The following is a 27,755-nucleotide window of genomic DNA, read 5'->3' on the forward strand; positions in this document are numbered from 1 at the left end:
ATGTAAGCTTACAAAGTGAGCACTAATTCGGATACATCATCACGTTGTTTTGGGTGGTCCCCTAACGTAGACCATACACGGAGTGGGAATTTGCTTCTGAGGAACCCGTTTTCCCGAATTGATTTATATTTCTGACTGTGTAAAAGACTGTACTACACATTGGATTTTTTCTGTTTGTTTTTCTCCTTTCCCCTTTTGCCACCCACGGCATTCGTTTGGAGGAAATAACTTGGGTTTTCCAGCGTAAAGGAGTAATAAAGGAGAACCTTTTGGACTTGCCACACGAGAACTTTCACACTATTAAGTATCTGTTTTACCTTATCAAATGTTGGGCGCATAAGATATCCATTCCTTTTTTTTTATTATATGTACCATTTTAGTTGCCCCTCTTTGTACACTCTCTAATGTATGTATATCCTTCTGGAGATAGGGTCTCTAGAACTGGACACAGTATTCCAGATGAGGCCATACCAATGACCTGTACAGTGGCATTATTAGATCTATTTTCCTGCTACTGATTCCTCTCCCTATGCAACCAAGCATCTAACTAGCCTTCCTCATTGCTTTGTTACATTGCTTTCATGACTTTAAGTCACTTGAAATAGTGACTCCTAAATCCCTTTCCTCCTCATTAGTTTCCATTATAGTACCCTTGATACTATATTTAGCCTTTGGGTTTTTGAGACCCAAGTGCATGATTTTGCATTTTTTTAGCATTAAACTGTAGTTGCCATGTTCTTGACCATTTCTCAAGCCTACCTAGGTCATCAATTATTTGTTTTACCCATCCCGGTGTGTCTACCATGTTGCATATCTTTGTACCATCTGCAAAAAGGCATACTTTCCCTTCAATACCATTTGCACTGTCACCAGCAAAGATATTACAGAGAACTGGTCCAAGTACAGATCCCTGGAGTACTCCACTGTAACCTTTCCCTCCATAGATTGCACTCCAATCACTACAACTGTCTGTTTCCTATCCTGCAACCAGGTTCTTATTCATTTAACTGTTTTCTCTAACGTCCTAGTGGATGCTGGGGACTCCGTCAGGACCATGGGGAATAGCGGCTCCGCAGGAGACAGGGCACAAAAGTAAAAGCTTTAGGATCAGGTGGTGTGCACTGGCTCCTCCCCCTATGACCCTCCTCCAAGCCTCAGTTAGATTTTTGTGCCCGGCCGAGAAGGGTGCAATCTAGGTGGCTCTCCTAAAGAGCTGCTTAGAGTAAAAGTTATGTTAGGTTTTTTATTTTCAGTGAGTCCTGCTGGCAACAGGCTCACTGCATCGAGGGACTTAGGGGAGAGAAGTGAACTCACCTGCGTGCAGGATGGATTGGCTTCTTAGGCTACTGGACACCATTAGCTCCAGAGGGAGTCGGAACACAGGTCTCACCCTGGGGTTCGTCCCGGAGCCGCGCCGCCGACCCCCTTGCAGATGCCGAAAAATGAAGAGGTCCAGAAACCGGCGGCAGAAGACTTTTCAGTCTTCATAAGGTAGCGCACAGCACTGCAGCTGTGCGCCATTGTTGTCAGCACACTTCATAACAGCGGTCACTGAGGGTGCAGGGTGCTGGGGGGGGCGCCCTGGGCAGCAATGATAGTACCTTATTCTGGCTAAAAATACATCACATATAGCCCCTGGGGGCTATATGGATGTATTTAACCCCTGCCAGGTCTCAGAAAAACGGGAGAAGAAGCCCGCCGAAAAGGGGGCGGGGCCTATTCTCCTCAGCACACAGCGCCATTTTCCCTCACAGAAATGCTGGTGGGAAGGCTCCCAGGCTCTCCCCTGCACTGCACTACAGAAACAGGGTTAAAACAGAGAGGGGGGGCACTGATTTGGCGATATGACTACATATATTAAAATGCTATAAGGGAAAAGCACTTATATAAAGGTTGTCCCTGTATAATTATAGCGTTTTTGGTGTGTGCTGGCAAACTCTCCCTCTGTCTCCCCAAAGGGCTAGTGGGTCCTGTCCTCTATCAGAGCATTCCCTGTGTGTGTGCTGTGTGTCGGTACGTGTGTGTCGACATGTATGAGGACGATGTTGGGAGGCGGAGCAAATTGCCTGTAATGGTGATGTCACTCTTTAGGGAGTCGACACCGGAATAGATGGCTTATTTAAGGAATTACGTGATAATGTCAACACGCTGCAAGTCGGTTGACGACATGAGACGGCCGGCAAACATATTAGTATCTGTCCAGGCGTCTAAAACACCGTCAGGGACGTTATAATGCCCATTTTACCTCAGTCGGTCGACACAGACACAGACACGGACACTGACTCCAGTGTCGACGGTGAAGAAACAAACGTATTTTCCTTTAGGGCCACACGTTACTTGTTAAGGGCAATGAAGGAGGTGTTACATATTTCTGATACTACAAGTACCACAAAAAAGGGTATTATGTGGGGTGTGGAAAAACTACCTATAGTTTTTCCTGAATCAGATAAATTAAATGAAGTGTGTGATGAGGCGCGGGGTTCCCCCGATAGAAAATTATTGTCGGTATACCCTTTCCCGACAGAAGTTAGGGCGCGTTGGGAAACACCCCTTAGGGTGGATAAGGCGCTCACACGCTTATCAAAACAAGTGGCGGTACCGTCTCCAGATACGGCCGCCCTCAGGGAGCCAGCTGATAGGAGGCTGGAAAATATCCTAAAAAGTATATACACACATACTGGTGTTATACTGCGACCAGCGATCGCCTCAGCCTGGATGTGCAGCGCGGGGGTGGCTTGGTCGGATTCCCTGACTGAAAATATTGATACCCTTGACAGGGACAGTATTTTATTTACTATAGAGCATTTAAAGAATGCATTTCTATATATGCGAGATGCACAGAGGGATATTTGCACTCTGGCATCAAGAGTAAGTGCGATGTCCATATCTGCCAAAAGATGTTTATGGACACGACAGTGGTCAGGTGATGCAGATTCCAAACGGCACAAAGATGTATTGCCGTATAAAGGGGAGGAGTTATTTGGGGTCGGTCCATCGGACCTGGTGGCCACGGCAACTGCTGGGAAATCCACCGTTTTTACCCTAAGTCACATCTATGCAGAAAAAGACACCGTCTTTTCAGCCTCAGTCCTTTCGTCCCCATAAGCATATCTGCCCAGGGATAGAGGAAAGGGAAGAAGACTGCAGCAGGCAGCCCATTCCCAGGAACAGAAGCCTTCCACCGCTTCTGCCAAGTTCTCAGCATGACGCTGGAGCCGTACAGGACCCCTGGATCCTACAAGTAGTATCCCAGGGGTACAGATTGGATAGTCGAGACGTTTCCCCTCGCAGGTTCCTGAAGTCTGCTTTACCAACGTCTCCCTCCGACAGGGAGGCAGTATTGGAAACAATTCACAAGCTGTATTCCCAGCAGGTGATAATCAAAGTACCCCTCCTACAACAAGGAAAGGGGTATTATTCCACACTATATTGTGGTACTGAAACCAGAAGGCTCGGTGAGACCTATTCTAAATCTGAAATATTTGAACACTTACAAAGGTTCAAATCAAGATTTAGTCACTTAGAGCAGTGATAGCGAACCAGGAAGAAGGGGACTATATGGTGTCCCGGGACATCAGGGATGCTTACCTCCATGTCCCAATTTGCCCTTCTCACCAAGGGTATCTCAGGTTCGTGGTACAGAACTGTCACTATCAGTTTCAGACGCTGCCGTTTGGATTGTCCACGGCACTCCGGGTCTTTACCAAGGTAATGCCCGAAATGATGATTCTTCTTCGAAGAAAATGGACGACCTCCTGATAAGAGCAAGGTCCAGAGAACAGTTGGAGGTCGGAGTAGCACTATCTCAAGTAGTTCTACGACAGCACGGGTGGATTCTAAATATTCCAAAACCGCAGTTGTTTCCGACGACACGTCTGCTGTTCCTAGGGATGATTCTGGACACAGTCCAGAAAAAGGTGTTTCTCCCGGAGGAGAAAGCCAGGGAGTTATCCGAGCTAGTCAGGAACCTCCTAAAACCAGGAAAAGTGTCAGTGCATCATTGCACAAGAGTCCTGGGAAAAATGGTGGCTTATTACGAAGCGATTCCATTCGGCAGATTCCACGCAAGAACTTTTCAGTGGGATCTGCTGGACAAATGGTCCGGATCGCATCTTCAGATGCATCAGCGGATAACCCTATCTCCAAGGACAAGGGTGTCTCTCCTGTGGTGGTTACAGAGTGCTCATCTTCTAGAGGGCCGCAGATTCGGCATTCAGGATTGGATGCTGGTGACCACGGAGGCCAGCCTGAGAGGCTGGGGAGCAGTCACACAGGGAAAAAATTTCCAGGGCTTGTGGTCAAGCCTGGAGACATTACTTCACATAAATATCCTGGAGCTAAGGGCCATCTACAATGCTCTAAGCCTAGCAAGACCTCTGCTTCAAGGTCAGCCGGTGCTGATCCAGTCAGACAACATCACGGCAGTCGCCCACGTAAACAGACAGGGCGGCACGAGAAGCAGGAGGGCAATGACAGAAGTTGCAAGGATTCTCCGCTGGGCGGAAAATCATGTGATAGCACTGTCAGCAGTGTTCATTCCGGGAGTGGACAACTGGGAAGCAGACTTCCTCAGCAGACACGACCTCCACCCGGGGGAGTGGGGACTTCACCCAGAAGTCTTCCACATGATTGTGAACCGTTGGGAAAAACCAAAGGTGGACATGATGGCGTCCCGCCTCAACAAAAAACTAGACAGGTATTGCGCCAGGTCAAGGGACCCTCAGGCAATAGCTGTGGACGCTCTGGTAACACCGTGGGTGTACCAGTCAGTGTATGTGTTCCCTCCTCTGCCTCTCATACCCAAGGTACTGAGAATCATAAGAAGGAGAGGAGTAAGGACTATACTCGTGGCTCCGGATTGGCCAAGAAGGACTTGGTACCCGGAACTTCAAGAGATGCTCACAGAGGACCCGTGGCCTCTACCTCTAAAAAAGGACCTGCTCCAGCAGGGACCCTGTCTGTTCCAAGACTTACCGCGGCTGCGTTTGACGGCATGGCGGTTGAACGCCGGATCCTAAAGGAAAAAGGCATTCCGGATGAAGTCATCCCTACCCTGATCAAAGCCAGGAAGGATGTAACCGTACAGCATTATCACCGTATTTGGCGTAAATATGTTGCGTGGTGCGAGGCCAGGAAGGCCCCTACAGAGGAATTTCAACTGGGTCGTTTCCTGCATTTCCTGCAAACAGGACTGTCTATGGGCCTAAAATTAGGGTCCATTAAGGTTCAAATTTCGTCCCTGTCGATTTTCTTCCAGAAAGAACTGGCTTCAGTTCCTGAAGTTCAGACGTTTGTCAAGGGGGTACTGCATATACAGCCTCCTTTTGTGCCTCCAGTGGCACCTTGGGATCTCAATGTAGTTTTGGGGTTCCTAAAATCACATTGGTTTGAACCACTCTCCACTGTAGACTTAAAATATCTCACTTGGAAAGTGGTAATGCTGTTAGCCCTGGCTTCAGCCAGGCGTGTCTCAGAATTGGCGGCTTTATCCTATAAAAGCCCTTACCTAATTTTTCATACGGACAGGGCAGAATTGAGGACTCGTCCTCAATTTCTCCCTAAGGTGGTTTCAGCGTTTCACTTGAACCAGCCTATTGTGGTACCTGCGGCTACTAGGGACTTGGAGGACTCCAAGTTGCTGGACGTAGTCAGGGCCCTGAAAATATATGTTTCCAGGACGGCTGGAGTCAGGAAATCTGACTCGCTGTTTATCCTGTATGCACCCAACAAGCTTAGTGCTCCTGCTTCTAAGCAAACTATTGCTCGTTGGATTTGTAGTACAATTCAGCTTGCACATTCTGTGGCAGGCCTGCCACAGCCAAAATCTGTAAAAGCCCATTCCACAAGGAAGGTGGGCTCATCTTGGGCGGCTGCCCGAGGGGTCTCGGTTTTACAACTTTGCCGAGCAGCTACTTGGTCAGGGGCAAACACGTTTGCTAAATTCTACAAATTTGATACCCTGGCTGAGGAGGACCTTGAGTTCTCTCATTCGGTGCTGCAGAGTCATCCGCACTCTCCTGCCCGTTTGGGAGCTTTGGTATAATCCCCATGGTCCTTACGGAGTTCCCAGCATCCACTAGGACGTCGGACAAAATATGAATTTACTTACCGATAATTCTATTTCTCGTAGTCCGTAGTGGATGCTGGGCGCCCATCCCAAGTGCGGATTGTCTGCAATACTTGTACATAGTTATTGTTACAAAAATCGGGTTATTATTGTTGTGAGCCATCTTTTCAGAGGCTCCTCTGTTATCATGCTGTTAACTGGGTTCAGATCACAGGTTGTACGGTGTGATTGGTGTGGCTGGTATGAGTCTTACCCGGGATTCAAAATCCTTCCTTATTGTGTACGCTCGTCCGGGCACAGTATCCTAACTGAGGCTTGGAGGAGGGTCATAGGGGGAGGAGCCAGTGCACACCAGGTAGTCCTAAAGCTTTTACTTTTGTGCCCAGTCTCCTGCGGAGCCGCTATTCCCCATGGTCCTTACGGAGTTCCCAGCATCCACTACGGACTACGAGAAATAGAATTATCGGTAAGTAAATTCTTATTTTTTGCTGCACGCCTCCGGCGCGCACTGTCCATGCTTTCACCTATAGGAATGGGAGCACCAAGCATTATAGTATGTACCTAATTTTGCCCTTCTAACTTAAAAATGTGCCCTCACGAATGAAAAATGTGCCCTCACGAATGAAAAATGTGCCCTCCCCGTGATCAGCACCCTGCCCTAAAATAATCCTAGAGTGAACACTATACTAATGTAGAGCATTTGTGTATGGTGCATTACTGTGTGACATTATGTGTATTGTGGGCATTACTAATGTGGGGCACATGTGTAAGATGCATTACTGTGTGGAATTATGTGTATTATGGGCATTACTAATGTAGGGCATTTGTGTATGGTGCATTACTGTGTGACATTATGTGTATTGTGGGCATTACTAATGTGGGGCACATGTGTAAGGTGCATTACTGTGTGGAATTATGTGTATTATGGGCATTACTATTGTGGGACATATATGTAAGGTGCATTACTGTGTGGCATTATGCAGGATTGAACTGACCCACAGGGGCATAGGGTTACTCCCCGGTGGACCCCACTGTCTGACTGTTGCTGGGTCATATGCAGAACTAGCGGTGGTACTAGGGGGCACCAGCCAAAATCTTGCCTAGGGCATCAAATTGGCTGGGGCTGACTCTGTGCACATGCTCACTTTTAAGCCCTTATCTGCCTCAGGTGTGGGTGGGGGTGGATACTCTTTACCTGGGCCCAAGCCTGTTGTACACATTATGCCACACACCGTAATGCTTATTACACATTATGCCACACACCGTAATGCTTATTGCACATTATGCCACACACCATAATGCCCATTACACATTATGCCACACACCGTAATGCATTACATATTATACACACACCGTAATGCCTATTACATATTATGCCACAAACAGTTATGCCACTGATACCATTTTATGTCCCACACACAAAAATTCCCCTTATAAATTATGCCCCAGTGGTGGGTTGGTGGTACTGAGTACCACCACTATATTTCTTAATGGTACTCCGTACCACCCTACTTTCAGCACTGCCAATTAGAGTCCTCTGGCCACAGGAAGTGATTAGGGGAACAAAATAGCCCACAGGGAGCTCTGGGTTTCTCCTAGACCACCAGGGAGAAGGCAAGTGCATTTCTACACTTTAAATACATTTAAAATACATTCATTGAAACATAGAATTTGATGGCAGAGAAGAACCACTTGGCCCATCTAGTCTGCCCCTTTTTTATCCTTTAGGTAATCTCAACCCTTTATGAACCTTGGAGGTCATTCCGAGTTGTTCGCTCGCAAGGCGATTTTAGCAGAGTTGCTCACGCTAAGCCGCCGCCTACTGGGAGTGAATCTTAGCATCTTAACATTGCGAACGAAGTATTCGCAATATTGCGATTACACACCTCGTAGCAGTTTCTGAGTAGCTTCAGACTTACTCGGCATCTGCGATCAGTTCAGTGCTTGTCGTTCCTGGTTTGACGTCACAAACACTCCCAGCGTTCGCCCAGACACTCCTCCGTTTCTCCGGCCACTCCTGTGTTTTTTCCGGAAACGGTAGCGTTTTTTCTCACACGCCCATAAAACGGCCTGTTTCCGCCCAGTAACACCCATTTCCTGTCAATCACATTACGATCACCAGAACGATGAAAAAGCCGTGAGTAAAATTACTAAGTGCATAGCAAATTTACTTGGCGCAGTCGCAGTGCGGACATTGCGCATGCGCATTAAGCGGAAAATCGCTGCGATGCGAAGATTTTTACCGAGCGAACAACTCGGAATGAGGGCCCTTAGTTCTTTGTAAGGATATTCATATGCATATCCCAAGCATGTTTAAATTGCTCTACAGTCTTAGCCTCTACCACCTCTGATGAGAGGCTATTCCACTTATCCACTACTCTTTCTGTGAAGTAATTTTTCAGGAAATTTCCCCTGAACCTGTCTCCCTCCAGTTTCAGTGTATGTCCTCAAGTTCTAATACTTTCTTCCTTTGAAGAATGTTTCCTTCCTGAACTTTGTTAAGGCCCTTGGTGTATTTGAAAGTTTCTATCATGTCCCCCCTTTCCCTTCTCTGCTCCAAGCTATACATGTTAAGATCTTTTAGCATTTCTGGGTAAGTTTTGTGATGTAGGCTATGTACCATTTTAGCAATAAACAGATAAGTGAACCCCTGCGCTGGATAATGTAGGCAGCAAATGGATATCTACCAGTGTTATCAAAACTGGGATAGGCAACAATAAAAAAAAAAAGGAATGGATATCTTATGCGCCCAACATTTGATAAGGTAAAACAGATACTTAATAGTGTGAAAGTTCTCGTGTGGCAAGTCCAAAAGGTTCTCCTTTATCACTCCTTTACGCTGGAAAACCCAAGTTATTTCCTCCAAACGAATGCCGTGGGTGGCAAAAGGGGAAAGGAGAAAAACAAACAGAAAAAATCCAATGTGTAGTACAGTCTTTTACACAGTCAGAAATATAAATCAATTCGGGAAAACGGGTTCCTCAGAAGCAAATTCCCACTCCGTGTATGGTCAATGACAGGGGACCACCCAAAACAGCGTGATGATGTATCCGAATTAGTGCTCACTTTGTAAGCTTACATAAAACAAGTATTCTCATGCACATAAAGGTATCTTTTTCTTTGTCTTTTACTTCTCACAGTAAATTCACATGTACCACCCAAATGGTAAGCAAGAGTTTCAGCTTACACGTAGCTTACTTGTAACAAGCAGATGTAATCATATAACGGTTTCTTTTATCGTTTTCACACAGAAGGGATGACGTTTTCACATGCTCCCGTCTCTGGGGAACTCAGCAGCAACCTCTTCCCCAGGGAGGCGTTTGGTCCCCTCTATCCTCAGGGGAGGCGTGCAAGAGCTTGGGGAGACACAAGAAAAATATACCTTTATGTGCATGAGAATACTTGTTTTATGTAAGCTTACAAAGTGAGCACTAATTCGGATACATCATCACGTTGTTTTGGGTGGTCCCCTAACGTAGACCATACACGGAGTGGGAATTTGCTTCTGAGGAACCCGTTTTCCCGAATTGATTTATATTTCTGATTGTGTAAAAGACTGTACTACACATTGGATTTTTTCTGTTTGTTTTTCTCCTTTCCCCTTTTGCCACCCACGGCATTCGTTTGGAGGAAATAACTTGGGTTTTCCAGCGTAAAGGAGTAATAAAGGAGAACCTTTTGGACTTGCCACACGAGAACTTTCACACTATTAAGTATCTGTTTTACCTTATCAAATGTTGGGCGCATAAGATATCCATTCCTTTTTTTTTATTATATGTACCATTTTAGTTGCCCCTCTTTGTACACTCTCTAATGTATGTATATCCTTCTGGAGATAGGGTCTCTAGAACTGGACACAGTATTCCAGATGAGGCCATACCAATGACCTGTACAGTGGCATTATTAGATCTATTTTCCTGCTACTGATTCCTCTCCCTATGCAACCAAGCATCTAACTAGCCTTCCTCATTGCTTTGTTACATTGCTTTCATGACTTTAAGTCACTTGAAATAGTGACTCCTAAATCCCTTTCCTCCTCATTAGTTTCCATTATAGTACCCTTGATACTATATTTAGCCTTTGGGTTTTTGAGACCCAAGTGCATGATTTTGCATTTTTTTAGCATTAAACTGTAGTTGCCATGTTCTTGACCATTTCTCAAGCCTACCTAGGTCATCAATTATTTGTTTTACCCATCCCGGTGTGTCTACCATGTTGCATATCTTTGTACCATCTGCAAAAAGGCATACTTTCCCTTCAATACCATTTGCACTGTCACCAGCAAAGATATTACAGAGAACTGGTCCAAGTACAGATCCCTGGAGTACTCCACTGTAACCTTTCCCTCCATAGATTGCACTCCAATCACTACAACTGTCTGTTTCCTATCCTGCAACCAGGTTCTTATTCATTTAACTGTTTTCTCTAACGTCCTAGTGGATGCTGGGGACTCCGTCAGGACCATGGGGAATAGCGGCTCCGCAGGAGACAGGGCACAAAAGTAAAAGCTTTAGGATCAGGTGGTGTGCACTGGCTCCTCCCCCTATGACCCTCCTCCAAGCCTCAGTTAGATTTTTGTGCCCGGCCGAGAAGGGTGCAATCTAGGTGGCTCTCCTAAAGAGCTGCTTAGAGTAAAAGTTATGTTAGGTTTTTTATTTTCAGTGAGTCCTGCTGGCAACAGGCTCACTGCATCGAGGGACTTAGGGGAGAGAAGTGAACTCACCTGCGTGCAGGATGGATTGGCTTCTTAGGCTACTGGACACCATTAGCTCCAGAGGGAGTCGGAACACAGGTCTCACCCTGGGGTTCGTCCCGGAGCCGCGCCGCCGACCCCCTTGCAGATGCCGAAAAATGAAGAGGTCCAGAAACCGGCGGCAGAAGACTTTTCAGTCTTCATAAGGTAGCGCACAGCACTGCAGCTGTGCGCCATTGTTGTCAGCACACTTCATAACAGCGGTCACTGAGGGTGCAGGGTGCTGGGGGGGGCGCCCTGGGCAGCAATGATAGTACCTTATTCTGGCTAAAAATACATCACATATAGCCCCTGGGGGCTATATGGATGTATTTAACCCCTGCCAGGTCTCAGAAAAACGGGAGAAGAAGCCCGCCGAAAAGGGGGCGGGGCCTATTCTCCTCAGCACACAGCGCCATTTTCCCTCACAGAAATGCTGGTGGGAAGGCTCCCAGGCTCTCCCCTGCACTGCACTACAGAAACAGGGTTAAAACAGAGAGGGGGGGCACTGATTTGGCGATATGACTACATATATTAAAATGCTATAAGGGAAAAGCACTTATATAAAGGTTGTCCCTGTATAATTATAGCGTTTTTGGTGTGTGCTGGCAAACTCTCCCTCTGTCTCCCCAAAGGGCTAGTGGGTCCTGTCCTCTATCAGAGCATTCCCTGTGTGTGTGCTGTGTGTCGGTACGTGTGTGTCGACATGTATGAGGACGATGTTGGGAGGCGGAGCAAATTGCCTGTAATGGTGATGTCACTCTTTAGGGAGTCGACACCGGAATAGATGGCTTATTTAAGGAATTACGTGATAATGTCAACACGCTGCAAGTCGGTTGACGACATGAGACGGCCGGCAAACATATTAGTATCTGTCCAGGCGTCTAAAACACCGTCAGGGACGTTATAATGCCCATTTTACCTCAGTCGGTCGACACAGACACAGACACGGACACTGACTCCAGTGTCGACGGTGAAGAAACAAACGTATTTTCCTTTAGGGCCACACGTTACTTGTTAAGGGCAATGAAGGAGGTGTTACATATTTCTGATACTACAAGTACCACAAAAAAGGGTATTATGTGGGGTGTGGAAAAACTACCTATAGTTTTTCCTGAATCAGATAAATTAAATGAAGTGTGTGATGAGGCGCGGGGTTCCCCCGATAGAAAATTATTGTCGGTATACCCTTTCCCGACAGAAGTTAGGGCGCGTTGGGAAACACCCCTTAGGGTGGATAAGGCGCTCACACGCTTATCAAAACAAGTGGCGGTACCGTCTCCAGATACGGCCGCCCTCAGGGAGCCAGCTGATAGGAGGCTGGAAAATATCCTAAAAAGTATATACACACATACTGGTGTTATACTGCGACCAGCGATCGCCTCAGCCTGGATGTGCAGCGCGGGGGTGGCTTGGTCGGATTCCCTGACTGAAAATATTGATACCCTTGACAGGGACAGTATTTTATTTACTATAGAGCATTTAAAGAATGCATTTCTATATATGCGAGATGCACAGAGGGATATTTGCACTCTGGCATCAAGAGTAAGTGCGATGTCCATATCTGCCAAAAGATGTTTATGGACACGACAGTGGTCAGGTGATGCAGATTCCAAACGGCACAAAGATGTATTGCCGTATAAAGGGGAGGAGTTATTTGGGGTCGGTCCATCGGACCTGGTGGCCACGGCAACTGCTGGGAAATCCACCGTTTTTACCCTAAGTCACATCTATGCAGAAAAAGACACCGTCTTTTCAGCCTCAGTCCTTTCGTCCCCATAAGCATATCTGCCCAGGGATAGAGGAAAGGGAAGAAGACTGCAGCAGGCAGCCCATTCCCAGGAACAGAAGCCTTCCACCGCTTCTGCCAAGTTCTCAGCATGACGCTGGAGCCGTACAGGACCCCTGGATCCTACAAGTAGTATCCCAGGGGTACAGATTGGATAGTCGAGACGTTTCCCCTCGCAGGTTCCTGAAGTCTGCTTTACCAACGTCTCCCTCCGACAGGGAGGCAGTATTGGAAACAATTCACAAGCTGTATTCCCAGCAGGTGATAATCAAAGTACCCCTCCTACAACAAGGAAAGGGGTATTATTCCACACTATATTGTGGTACTGAAACCAGAAGGCTCGGTGAGACCTATTCTAAATCTGAAATATTTGAACACTTACAAAGGTTCAAATCAAGATGGAGTCACTTAGAGCAGTGATAGCGAACCAGGAAGAAGGGGACTATATGGTGTCCCGGGACATCAGGGATGCTTACCTCCATGTCCCAATTTGCCCTTCTCACCAAGGGTATCTCAGGTTCGTGGTACAGAACTGTCACTATCAGTTTCAGACGCTGCCGTTTGGATTGTCCACGGCACTCCGGGTCTTTACCAAGGTAATGCCCGAAATGATGATTCTTCTTCGAAGAAAATGGACGACCTCCTGATAAGAGCAAGGTCCAGAGAACAGTTGGAGGTCGGAGTAGCACTATCTCAAGTAGTTCTACGACAGCACGGGTGGATTCTAAATATTCCAAAACCGCAGTTGTTTCCGACGACACGTCTGCTGTTCCTAGGGATGATTCTGGACACAGTCCAGAAAAAGGTGTTTCTCCCGGAGGAGAAAGCCAGGGAGTTATCCGAGCTAGTCAGGAACCTCCTAAAACCAGGAAAAGTGTCAGTGCATCATTGCACAAGAGTCCTGGGAAAAATGGTGGCTTATTACGAAGCGATTCCATTCGGCAGATTCCACGCAAGAACTTTTCAGTGGGATCTGCTGGACAAATGGTCCGGATCGCATCTTCAGATGCATCAGCGGATAACCCTATCTCCAAGGACAAGGGTGTCTCTCCTGTGGTGGTTACAGAGTGCTCATCTTCTAGAGGGCCGCAGATTCGGCATTCAGGATTGGATGCTGGTGACCACGGAGGCCAGCCTGAGAGGCTGGGGAGCAGTCACACAGGGAAAAAATTTCCAGGGAGTGTGATCAAGTCTGGAGACTTTTCTCCACATAAATATACTGGAGCTAAGGGCAATTTATAATGCTCTAAGCTTAGCAATACCTCTGCTTCAAGGTCAGCCGGTATTGATCCAGTGGGACAACATCACGGCAGTCGCCCACGTAAACAGACAGGGCGGCACAAGAAGCAGGAGGGCAATGGCAAAAACTGCAAGGATTTTTCGCTGGGCGGAAAATCATGTGATAGCACTGTCAGCAGTGTTCATTCCGGGAGTGGACAACTGGGAAGCAGACTTCCTCAGCAGGCACGACCTCCACCCGGGAGAGTGGGGACTTCATCGGGAAGTTTTCCACATGATTGTGAACCGTTGGGAAAGACCAAAGGTGTACATGATGGCGTCCCGCCTGAACAAAAAACTGGACAGGTATTGCGCCAGGTCAAGAGACTTTCAGGCAATAGCTGTGGACGTTCTGGTAACACCGTGGGCGTACCAGTCGGTGTATGTGTTTCCTCCTCTGCTTCTCATACCCAAGGTATTGAGAATTATAAGACGTAGAGGAGTAAGAACTATACTCGTGGCTCCGGATTGGCCAAGAAGGACTTGGTACCCGGAACTTCAAGAGATACTCACAGAGGACTCATGACCTCTGCCGCTAAGAAGGGACTTGCTTCAGCACGTACCATGTCTGTTCCAAGACTTACCGCGGCTGCGTTTGACGGCATGGCGGTTGAACGCCGGATCCTAAGGGAAAAAGGTATTCCGGAAGAGGTCATTCCTACCCTGGTCAAAGCCAGGAAGGACGTGACCGCACAACATTATCACCACATGTGGCGAAAATATGTTGCGTGGTGTGAGGCCAGGAAGGCTCCACGAAGAAATTTCAACTCGGTCGATTCCTGCATTTCCTGCAAACAGGAGTGTCTATGGGCCTCAGATTGGGGTCCATTAAGGTTCAAATTTCGGCCCTGTCGATTTTCTTCCAGAAAGAATTGGCTTCAGTTCCTGAAGTCCAGAAGTTTGTCAAGGGAGTACTGCATATACAACCCCCTTTTGTGCCTCCAGTGGCACTGTGGGATCTCAACGTAGTGCTGGGATTCCTCAAATCACATTGGTTTAAACCGCTCAAATCTGTGGATTTGAAATATCTCACATGGAAAGTGACCAAGATGTTGGCCCTGGCCTCGGCCAGGCGAGTGTCAGAATTGGCGGCTTTGTCTCACAAAAGCCCATATCTGATTGTCCATTCGGACAGGGCAGAGCTGCGGACTCGTCCCCAGTTTCTCCCTAAGGTGGTGTCAGCGTTTCACCTGAACCAGCTTATTGTGGTACCTGCGGCTACTAGGGACTTGGAGGACTCCAAGTTGCTAGATGTTGTCAGGGCCCTGAAAATATCGGTTTCCAGGACGGCTGGAGTCAGGAAAACTGACTTGCTGTTATCCTGTATGCACGCAACAAACTGGGTGCTCTTGCTTCTAAGCAGACGATTGCTAGTTGGATGTGTAGTACAATTCAGCTTGCACATTCTGTGGCAGGCCTGCCACAGCCAAAATATGTAAATGCCCATTCCACAAGGAAGGTGGGCTCATCCTGGGCGGCTGCCGAGGGGTCTCGGCATTACAACTCTGCCGAGCAGCTACGTGGTCGGGGGGAGAACACGTTTGTAAAATTCTACAAATTTGATACCCTGGCTAAAGAGGACCTGGAGTTCTCTCATTCGGTGCTGCAGAGTCATCCGCACTCTCCCGCCCGTTTGGGAGCTTTGGTATAATCCCCATGGTCCTGACGGAGTCCCCAGCATCCACTAGGACGTTAGAGAAAATAAGATTTTACTTACCGATAAATCTATTTCTCGTAGTCCGTAGTGGATGCTGGGCGCCCATCCCAAGTGCGGATTGTCTGCAATACTTGTACATAGTTATTGGTACAAAAATCGGGTTATTATTGTTGTGAGCCATCTTTTCAGAGGCTCCGCTGTTATCATGCTGTTAACTGGGTCCAGATCACAGGTTGTACGGTGTGATTGGTGTGGCTGGTATGAGTCTTACCCGGGATTCAAAATCCTTCCTTATTGTGTACGCTCGTCCGGGCACAGTATCCTAACTGAGGCTTGGAGGAGGGTCATAGGGGGAGGAGCCAGTGCACACCACCTGATCCTAAAGCTTTTACTTTTGTGCCCTGTCTCCTGCGGAGCCGCTATTCCCCATGGTCCTGACGGAGTCCCCAGCATCCACTACGGACTACGAGAAATAGATTTATCGGTAAGTAAAATCTTATTTTCTAATCCAACCTCATGCTTTCAAGTTTATTTAGCAGTTTGCAATGTGGGACAGTGTCAAATGCCTTATTGAAGTATAGATATGCTACATCTAGAGCTCCCCCTTAATCTATTATTTTTGTCATGGAGTAAAAAATGTCAATAACATTTGTTTGGCATGATCTCCCACCAGTAAATCCATGCTGTTTTGGATCCTGTAAATTGTTTTATTTAAGATATTCCACAACTCTTTCTTTAATAGTTTTCTCTGACGTCCTAGTGGATGCTGGGACTCCGTCAGGACCATGGGGATTAGCGGCTCCGCAGGAGACAGGGCACAAAAATAAAAGCTTTAGGACTAGGTGGTGTGCACTGGCTCCTCCCCCTATGACCCTCTTCCAAGCCCCAGTTAGGTTTTTGTGCCCGTCCGAGCAGGGTGCAATCTAGGTGGCTCTCCTAAAGAGCTGCTTAGAAAAAGTTATTAGGTTTTTTATTTTCAGTGAGTCCTGCTGGCAACAGGCTCACTGCAACGAGGGACTTAGGGGAGAAGAAGTGAACTCACCTGCGTGCAGGATGGATTGGCTTCTTAGGCTACTGGACACCATTAGCTCCAGAGGGATCGAACACAGGCCCAGCCATGGAGTCCGGTCCCGGAGCCGCGCCGCCGACCCCCTTGCAGATGCCGAAAAGTGAAGAGGTCCAGAAACCGGCGGCAGAAGACTTTTCAGTCTTCATGAGGTAGCGCACAGCACTGCAGCTGTGCGCCATTGTTGTCAGCACACTTCACACCAGCGGTCACTGAGGGTGCAGGGCGCTGGGGGGGGGCGCCCTGGGCAGCAATGATAATACCTTGTTCTGGCTAAAAATACATCACATATAGCCCCTGGGGCTATATGGATGTATTTAACCCCTGCCAGGTCTCACAAACACCGGGAGAAGAGCCCGCCGAAATAGGGGGCGGGGCCTATCTCCTCAGCACACAGCGCCATTTTCCTGCACAGCTCCGCTGCGAGGAAGGCTCCCAGGACTCTCCCCTGCACTGCACTACAGAAACAGGGTAAAAAAACAGAGAGGGGGGGCACTTTTTTGGCGATATTGATATATTAAGCTGCTATAAAGGAAACAACACTTCTGTAGGGTTGTTCCTATATATTTATAGCGCTTGGGTGTGTGCTGGCAAACTCTCCCTCTGTCTCCCCAAAGGGCTAGTGGGGTCCTGTCTTCGATAAGAGCATTCCCTGTGTGTCTGCTGTGTGTCGGTACGTGTGTGTCGACATGTATGAGGACGATGTTGGTGTGGAGGCGGAGCAATTGCCGGTAATGGTGGTCACCCCCTAGGGAGTCGACACCGGAATGGATGGCTTTGTTTATGGAATTACGTGATAATGTCAGCACGTTACAAAAATCAGTTGACGACATGAGACGGCCGGCAAACCAGTTAGTACCTGTCCAGGCGTCTCAGACACCGTCAGGGGCTGTAAAACGCCCTTTACCTCAGTCGGTCGACACAGACCCAGACACGGACACCGAATCTAGTGTCGACGGTGAAGAAACAAACGTATTTTCCAGTAGGGCCACACGTTATATGATCACGGCAATGAAGGAGGCTTTGCATATCTCTGATACTGCAAGTACCACAAAAAGGGGTATTATGTGGGGTCTGAAAAAACTACCTGTAGTTTTTCCTGAATCAGAGGAATTGAATGAAGTGTGTGATGAAGCGTGGGTTAACCCCGATAGAAAACTGCTAATTTCAAAGAAGTTATTGGCATTATATCCTTTCCCGCCAGAGGTTAGGGCGCGCTGGGAAACACCCCCTAGGGTGGATAAGGCACTCACACGCTTATCAAAACAAGTGGCGTTACCGTCTCCTGAAACGGCCGCCCTCAAGGATCCAGCTGATAGGAGGCTGGAAACTACCCTGAAAAGTATATACACTCATACTGGTGTTATACTGCGACCAGCCATCGCCTCTGCATGGATGTGCAGTGCTGGGGTGGTTTGGTCGGATTCCCTGACTGAAAATATTGATACCCTGGATAGGGACAGTATTTTATTGACTATAGAGCAATTAAAGGATGCTTTTCTTTATATGCGAGATGCTCAGAGGGATATTTGCACTCTGGCATCGAGAGTAAGTGCGATGTCCATATCTGCCAGAAGAAGTTTATGGACGCGACAGTGGTCAGGTGATGCGGATTCCAAACGGCATATGGAAGTATTGCCGTATAAAGGGGAGGAATTATTTGGGGTCGGTCTATCGGATTCGGTGGCCACGGCAACAGCCGGGAAATCCACCTTTTTACCTCAGGTCCCCTCCCAACAGAAAAAGACACCGTCTTTTCAGCCGCAGTCCTTTCGTTCCTATAAGAACAAGCGGGCAAAAGGACAGTCATATCTGCCCCGAGGCAAAGGAAAGGGTAAGAGAGTGCACCAAGCAGCTCCCTCCCAGGAGCAGAAGCCCTCCCCGGCTTCTGCAAAGCCCTCAGCATGACGTTGTGGCTTTACAAGCGGACTCAGGGGCGGTGGGGGGTCGACTCAAGAATTTCAGCGCACAGTGGGCTCACTCACAGGTGGACCCCTGGATCCTGCAGGTAGTATCTCAGGGTTACAGGTTGGAATTCGAGAAGTCTCCCCCTCGCCGGTTCCTAAAGTCTGCTCTGCCAACGTCTCCCTCAGACAGGGCGACGGTATTGGAAGCCATTCACAAGCTGTATTCTCAGCAGGTGATAGTCAAGGTACCCCTCCTACAACAGGGAAAGGGGTATTATTCCACACTATTTGTGGTACCGAAGCCGGACGGCTCGGTAAGACCTATTCTAAATCTGAAATCTTTGAACCTGTACATACAAAAATTCAAGTTCAAGATGGAGTCACTCAGAGCAGTGATAGCGAATCTGGAAGAAGGGGACTTTATGGTGTCCCTGGACATCAAGGATGCTTACCTGCATGTCCCAATTTGCCCTTCACATCAAGGGTACCTCAGGTTCGTGGTGCAAAACTGTCATTATCAGTTTCAGACGCTGCCGTTTGGATTGTCCACGGCACCTCGGGTCTTTACCAAGGTAATGGCCGAAATGATGTTTCTTCTGCGAAGAAAAGGCGTATTAATTATCCCTTACTTGGACGATCTCCTGATAAGGGCAAGGTCCAGAGAACAGCTGGGGGACGTAGTAGCACTAACCCAAGTAGTGCTGCAACAACACGGGTGGATTCTGAATTTTCCAAAATCTCAATTGACCCCGACGACACGTCTGCTGTTCCTGGGAATGATTCTGGACACGGTTCAGAAAAAGGTGTTTCTTCCGGAGGAGAAAGCCAGGGAGTTATCCCTGTTTGTCTGTGACCCCTCCCCCTTCCAGCACCTGATATATAATTATCTCCAGGTATGATTGAGCAACTGCCAAATTGTTTGTCTGCTTGTGTGCAAGAGGCATTGAATGGGAGCAGCATTTGGAAGGCATGCTGTTCCTTGTAGTGCCAATGGGAGATCCTGGGGGTGGCTCCTGGGTAAGTTAGCTCTCTGTCTGGAAGTGTTTTAGTACTAGCCTTTATCATGAGGCCTACTGTGACAAATTACATGGCCCTATGTGGGCACTGCTATTATGTAGGTTAGGACTGCTGTATCGGAGAAGCCGTGACGTGGCCAGCAGCTAAACATGTGTTTGCAAACATTTGTGACTAATTCTCTGAATTTTATTACCAGATAGGTTCAGGGATGGTTACAGGTAATTTTCAGTGTGCGGAAGGGAATTTAGGGGTGGGGATTTGCACCCCCCTCCTCTCTGTCTGTTGTTTGTCTGTGACCCCTCCCCCTTCCAGCACCTGATATATAATTATCTCCAGGTATGATTGAGCAACTGCCAAATTGTTTGTCTGCTTGTGTGCAAGAGGCATTGAATGGGAGCAGCATTTGGAAGGCATGCTGTTCCTTGTAGTGCCAATGGGAGATCCTGGGGGTGGCTCCTGGGTAAGTTAGCTCTCTGTCTGGAAGTGTTTTAGTACTAGCCTTTATCATGAGGCCTACTGTGACAAATTACATGGCCCTATGTGGGCACTGCTATTATGTAGGTTAGGACTGCTGTATCGGAGAAGCCGTGACGTGGCCAGCAGCTAAACATGTGTTTGCAAACATTTGTGACTAATTCTCTGAATTTTATTACCAGATAGGTTCAGGGATGGTTACAGGTAATTTTCAGTGTGCGGAAGGGAATTTAGGGGTGGGGATTTGCACCCCCCTCCTCTCTGTCTGTTGTTTGTCTGTGACCCCTCCCCCTTCCAGCACCTGATATATAATTATCTCCAGGTATGATTGAGCAACTGCCAAATTGTTTGTCCAGTTATCCGAACTTGTCAGGAACCTCCTAAAACCAGTAAAAGTGTCTGTGCATCAATGCACAAGAGTCCTTACGAAGCGATTCCATTCGGCAGATTCCACGCACGAACTTTTCAGTGGGATCTGCTGGACAAATGGTCCGGATCGCATCTGCAGATGCATCAGCGGATAACTTTGTCTCCACGGACAAGGGTGTCTCTTCTGTGGTGGTTGCAGAGTGCTCATCTGTTAGAGGGCCGCAGATTCGGCATACAGGACTGGGTCCTGGTGACCACGGATGCCAGTCTGAGAGGCTGGGGAGCGGTCACACAGGGAAGAAACTTCCAGGGAGTGTGGTCAAGCCTGGAGATGTCTCTTCACATAAATATACTGGAGCTAAGAGCGATTTACAATGCTCTAAGCCTGGCAAAACCCCTGCTTCAGGGTCAGCCGGTGTTGATCCAGTCGGACAACATCACGGCAGTCGCCCACGTAAACAGACAGGGCGGCACAAGAAGCAGGAGGGCAATGGCAGAAGCTGCAAGGATTCTTTGCTGGGCGGAAGATCATGTGATAGCACTGTCAGCAGTGTTCATTCCGGGAGTGGACAACTGGGAAGCGGACTTCCTCAGCAGACACGATCTACACCCGGGAGAGTGGGGACTTCATCCAGAAGTCTTCCACATGATTGTGAACCGTTGGGAAAAACCAAAGGTGGATATGATGGCGTCCCGCCTCAACAAAAAACTGGACAGGTATTGCGCCAGGTCAAGAGACCCTCAGGCAATAGCTGTGGACGCTCTGGTAACACCGTGGGTGTTCCAGTCAGTGTATGTGTTTCCTCCTCTGCCTCTCATACCAAAAGTACTGAGAATTATACGGCAAAGGGGAGTAAGAACGATACTCGTGGCTCCGGATTGGCCAAGAAGAACTTGGTACCCGGAACTTCAGGAGATGCTCACGGAAGATCCGTGGCCTCTACCTCTAAGACGGGACCTGCTTCAGCAGGGACCGTGTCTATTCCAAGACTTACCGCGGCTGCGTTTGACGGCATGGCGGTTGAACGCCGAATTCTAAGGGAAAAAGGCATTCCGGAAGAGGTCATCCCTACCCTGGTAAAAGCCAGGAAGGAGGTGACTGCACAACATTATCACCGCATTTGGAGAAAATATGTTGCGTGGTGTGAGGCCAGGAAGGCCCCGACGGAGGAATTTCAACTGGGTCGATTCCTACATTTTCTGCAAACAGGATTGTCTATGGGCCTCAAATTAGGGTCCATTAAGGTTCAAATTTCGGCCCTGTCGATTTTCTTCCAGAAAGAATTGGCTTCAGTTCCTGAAGTCCAGACTTTTGTAAAAGGAGTACTACATATACAGCCCCCGGTTGTGCCCCCAGTGGCTCCGTGGGATCTTAATGTAGTTTTGGATTTTCTCAAATCCCATTGGTTTGAGCCACTCAAATCGGTGGATTTGAAATATCTTACATGGAAAGTAACCATGCTACTGGCCCTGGCTTCAGCCAGGAGAGTGTCAGAATTGGCGGCTTTATCGTATAAAAGCCCATATCTGATTTTCCATTCGGACAGGGCAGAACTGCGGACGCGTCCTCAGTTTCTGCCTAAGGTGGTTTCAGCGTTTCACCTGAACCAGCCTATTGTGGTGCCTGCGGCTACTAGCGATTTGGAGGATTCCAAGTTGCTGGACGTTGTCAGGGCATTGAAAATATATATTTCAAGGACGGCTGGAGTCAGAAAATCTGACTCGCTGTTTATCCTGTATGCACCCAACAAGCTGGGTGCTCCTGCTTCTAAGCAGATGATTGCTCGTTGGATTTGTAGCACAATTCAACTTGCACATTCTGTGGCAGGCCTGCCACAGCCTAAATCTATCAAGGCCCATTCCACAAGGAAGGTGGGCTCATCTTGGGCGGCTGCCCGAGGGGTCTCGGCATTACAACTTTGCCGAGCAGCTACGTGGTCGGGGGAGAACACGTTTGTAAAATTCTACAAATTTGATACCCTAGCTAAAGAGGACCTGGAGTTCTCTCATTCGGTGCTGCAGAGTCATCCGCACTCTCCCGCCCGTTTGGGAGCTTTGGTATAATCCCCATGGTCCTGACGGAGTTCCAGCATCCACTAGGACGTCAGAGAAAATAAGATTTTACTTACCGATAAATCTATTTCTCGTAGTCCGTAGTGGATGCTGGGCGCCTATCCCAAGTGCGGATTGTCTGCAATACTTGTACATAGTTATTGTTACAAAAAAATCGGGTTGTTATTGTTGTGAGCCGTCTGTTCAGAGGCTCCTACGTTTGTCATACTGTTAACTGGGTTCAGATCACAAGTTGTACGGTGTGATTGGTGTGGCTGGTATGAGTCTTACCCGGGATTCAAAATCCTTCCTTATTGTGTACGCTCGTCCGGGCACAGTATCCTAACTGGGGCTTGGAGGAGGGTCATAGGGGGAGGAGCCAGTGCACACCACCTAGTCCTAAAGCTTTTATTTTTGTGCCCTGTCTCCTGCGGAGCCGCTAATCCCCATGGTCCTGACGGAGTCCCAGCATCCACTACGGACTACGAGAAATAGATTTATCGGTAAGTAAAATCTTATTTTTCCATTACTTTCCCTACTACTGATGTAAGGCTTACTGGTCTGTAGTTACTTGCGTCTTCCTTGCTTCCACTTTTGTGCAGTGGAACTACACTTTTCCGGTCCCTTGGAATGGCACCTGTATCTAGTTACTGGTTAAATAATTCTAATAATGGTGCCACCAGCTCATCTTTTAGCTCTTTTAGTATCCTTGGGTGTATCCCATCTGGCCCCATTGATTTATCCACTTTTAGTTTTGAAAGTTATGTTAGGACCTTCTCCTCTGAAAATGTACTTTCATCTACCTTAGTTTTATGAATGTCCTTGCAACTTAACTGTGGCCCCTTCCCTTCTCCTTCTTTAGTAAATACTGAGCAAACATAATTATTTAGATGATCTGCTACTGCCTTGACTCCCTCCACCAAATTCTCACTCTCTGTCTTAAGTCTTATTATTCCTCGCTTTGATTTTCTCCTTTCACTTGTATACTTAAAAAACGTTTTGCCCCCTTTACCTACTGACTGGGCAATTTTATCCTCAGCTTCTGCCTTTGCACATCTGATCACTTTCTTAGCATCCTTCCGTCTGTCAAGATACACCTCTTTGTCGTTATTATTTTGAGTCTGTTTGTATATCCTAAATGCCATCTTTTTTGCTTTCGCACTAGTTGATACTTCTTTTGTGAACCACACTGGCTTCCTTTTCCAGGAGCTTTTCCTAACCCTTTTGATACAAAGCATTCTATATGTTTAAATATACACTGAGCCTGTGCACAGCAACAGGCTTTCCAAACCGCACAGCACACTACATTGCCCACAGCACTGGGCTACCCTAAGGCAACGCTGCAGCAGCTGCTCATGCTGCAGCATACGGAGGGTGAACTCCCTCCATGGTCGCCTGAGCACCGCAGCCACAGTGCCCAGCACACAGCGCCGGGCTCCCTATCCAAACAGGTTAGTGCTGGGGATAACATGCAGTAGCCTTGCAGCCTGGAGAGTGTGGGGTTAACAGCATCACTGTATTGTTGCACTGAGAGCCGGAGTTCCCGGTCTCCCAACTGCAGATCGGTGCACACTCCTGGCCATTCTCAGCGCTGGGGGTATAGGGGAGCCAGCAGCATTGAACTTCCAGCTGCAGCCACTCTATGCCTCCCTGTAGTGCTGGGGTTCGGGAGCTGAGTTCCCAGTTCCCAACGGTCAGCTCCTGGCGCACAGTAATAAATAGGAATAGAAACAGCGCTACTAAGATTAATATTCTAAGCGCGGTATTCAATTATTTTCACCCCCTTGCACACCCGTTCTGTTTCTGCTAACAGGCGTTGTATAATCATTTCAGCTCGCTACCCCCAGAGTAGTGAAGGCGTCCAACCCTTTACGCAGCTAAACCTGATTACTATGGGCGCGAAATGCGCGATAACGGAGATCACTTTAGAAAGTTCTTCGCTACGGTGCGAACTGGTCGAAACTGCGCATGCGCAGCGGCCGCAATGCGCACGCGTGTTGTTGCTCGCCGGGCAGCGGCCAGAACAAAGAAGAAAGTGATCGCTAGCGCGATCACAAGAAGATTGACAGCGGGGAGGCGTTCGGGAGCGTCTACTCACCGTTTTCTGGGCGTGGAGATCCAAACGCAGGCGTGTCCAAGCGTTTGGAGGGCGGATGTCTGATGTCAATCCCGGGACCTTCGTCGCTGGATCCGTCGCACAGGGTAAGTATGTCTGACCCTGGTCTTGTTTTGCAGGAAACTTTTTTAGCATAGCAGGGCTGCACAAGCAATCGCAGCCCTGCTATGCAGAAATATACTCCCCCATGGGCGGCGTCAAGTTGATCGCATGAGCAGCAAAAAGTTGCTACGTGCGATCAACTCGGAATGAGGGCCTAGGTGTATAAACAAACCATCCCATGCCCTTAAGCAGAGCATGTGGATGTAAGAAATCAGTGTCACCTCCATTACATAAATCAGCGGCGTGGCCGTTTCCAAGTATACTGTGCCGCGTGTTCAAGGAACATTATGGGGGTTTGTGAGCAGAGGACTTAATGCTTTCAATCCAGCAAACACAAAAATTGCAACTGTTTAAAGACACAACACCTTTCTATGTTAATCCACAAAAGGAATATATGGGGACTTCCCATTACCGGCTTGCAGGAGGTAGACCAACTTATTCACAGGACTAAGGCAATTTACATGGTTCCAGGATCATACTAATCAAACAGTACCCAGTTTACCTTACTATATAACTACCTACATTAGCTGTGGAGATATGGTATTTTGATTGACTTTGGCAAATTGAAGGAGAAACATTTTTATAAGTTTATAGCATATTTCTATATGTGTTTTTTTACACAAATTTCAACAGCATTTATCCATCCTATGCATTTTTTTAATCTCCTATATATTTGCCCAAGTCTGTGACTCTGTGCCCGTAACGCTGGGCGGAGTCACAGGCACAGATCTGGCCAGGAACAGTCCCCTCCCTCTCTCCGCCCAGTCCCCTCCCCATCTCCGCCCAGTCCCCTGTCTCCCTCCTCCCCGTACACTCTCTCTGGTGACACCGCAGCCGCTGACTGTGAGCGGAACTCACACTACCCGCCTCACAGACTAGCGGCTGCTGCAGAGTTCAGGGGGACATGCTGAGCACTGGCAGCTGCTCTCGCTCCCTCTCCCACCCGCGGCAACCAGCCGTCACTTACCCGCGGTCGCGGGCGAAAAGGGGGCGTGGCTTCACGGAAGGGGCGTGGCTTCGCGTCCCGACCCCCGTTTTCGGAACAACTCGCCCCCCCTCCCACCCGCGGCAACCACCCGCATCTGCCCCCCACTCGCGGCATCCACCCGTCACCCGCGGTCGCGGTTGAAAAGGGCGTGGCTTCGCAGAAGGGGCGTGGCATCGCGTCCCAACCCCCGTTTTCGGCACATTGTGGGTCGGGGCATACGGCCTTCACCCGGACACTGCTGAATCTGCAGTGCTGGCTTCTGGACTGTGACAGGAGCCGGCACTTTGGTGTCACCCCTCAGAGGGTAACACCCGGGTGCGGGCCGCACCCACGTTGTGGCGCCACTGCTCCCGCCCCCGCCCCCACCCGTAGCACAAACACCCGCCGCATCCACCCACCACCCGCGGCACTCCCGTCCCCTCCCCCACCCAGAGCACAAACACCTGCGCCACCCACCCGCGGAACTCCCGCCCCCTCCCCCACCCGTAGCACCAACACCCGAGTCAACCAACCGCATTCGCCCCCCACCCGCGGCACTCCCACCCGCGCCACCTACCCGCGACACCCACCGCATCCACCCACCATCCGTGGCACTCCACCCCCTCCCCCACCCGCAGCACCAACACCCGCACCACCCGTGGCACTCTGCCCCCACCCACAGCACCAACACCCGCTGGCCCCCCTGCGGGAATCCCAAGGCATCCCCCACATCCGCTCCCACCCGCGGCACTCACGCCCCCACCCGTAGCTCCAACACCTGCAGCACCCCCCGCCCCTCCCCCACCTGCTGCAACCCTGCCCCTCCCCCATACCCACCTCTCCCCCCTGCTGCACCCTTCACCCAACCCGCACCACCACCGCAACTGCCCCATCCTGCACCCACCCGCACCACCGCCCCAACCCTCGGAACCCCAGCAGCTGCCTCCCACCACCCAACTGCACCACCACTGCTCCAGCCCCTGCCCCCCCTCCGCACCTGTCCCTCCACCCCCAGCACCCCCTCTCCCCCATCCACGGCACTCCCACACCAGCTTCTCCCACAGCCCTCCCACACCCACATCACCCCTGCTCCCAACCCCCCACCCATGGCACCCCCGCCCCTCTCCTACGCACAGCACCCCTGCTCCCGCACCCCCACCCCTCCCCTACCTGTAGCACCTGCCCCTGCAACCGTGGCACCCTCAAACCCACCACCCCCCCAAATGCACCACACCGGCAAACCGCCCCCTCCCCCACCCATGACACCCCCCCACTCAACCCCCATACCCACCTCTCCCCCCGCTACACCCCTGCATCCTCCACTCCACCCGCACCACCACCGCATCTGCCCCTCCTGCACCCACCCCTCCCCCATACGCAACACCCCTGCTCCTGCACCCCCTCCCCCACCCACGCCAACGCCACACCCCCAACCCTCGGAACCCCCGCAGCCGCCTTCCACCCCCCATCCGCACCACCACTGCACCCGCCACTGCCCCCCCACACCTTGTCCACCACCCATGGCACAATGCCCCCACGCCCAGAACCCCCCCCCTACCCACGGCACTCCCACACCAGCTTCTCCCACAGCCCCCCCAACCCTCCCAAACCCACATCACCCCTGCTCCCAACTCCCCACCCATGGCACCCCGACCCTTCACTACGCACAGCACCCCCCCCCCCCCCCTGCTACCATAGCACCCTCACACCCACCCACCCCCAACCGCACCACCCCGGCAAACTGCCCCCTCCCCCACCCGCAGCACCCCCGCCCCTCCACCACTCTACCCCTATACCCACCTCTCCCACGCTACACCCCTCCACCCCACCCGCACCACCACCGCATCTGCCCCTCCTGTACCCGCCGCTCCCCCATCCGCAACACCCCTGCTCCCGCACCCCCTCCCCCACCCGCGCCAACCCTTGGAAACCACCGCAGCCGCTTCCCACACCCCAAACGCAGCACTACTGCACCCGTCCCTGCCCCCCGCACCTGTCCCCACACCCATGGCACCACACTCCCACCCGCAGCCCCCCCTCCCCCACCCACGGCACTCCCACACCAGCTTCTCCCACAACCCCTCCCACACCCATATCACCCCTGCACCCAACCCTCCACCCATGGCACCCCGCCCCTCCCCTACGCACAGGACTCCTGCTCC

At 49.7% G+C, this 27,755-nt stretch overlaps 1 protein-coding gene across 2 annotated transcripts in view; it reads left to right on the forward strand.

Annotated features, from left to right (window-relative positions):
* MORN2 (MORN repeat containing 2) overlaps positions 1 to 27,755 on the forward strand; it is a 149,004-nt gene that overhangs the window by 40,978 nt on the left and 80,271 nt on the right. The gene's annotated exons all lie outside the window — the stretch shown is intronic.

The sequence above is a fragment of the Pseudophryne corroboree genome, chromosome 4 (assembly GCF_028390025.1).
Source record: "Pseudophryne corroboree isolate aPseCor3 chromosome 4, aPseCor3.hap2, whole genome shotgun sequence".
In the NCBI taxonomy this organism is placed as follows: Eukaryota; Metazoa; Chordata; class Amphibia; order Anura; family Myobatrachidae; genus Pseudophryne; species Pseudophryne corroboree.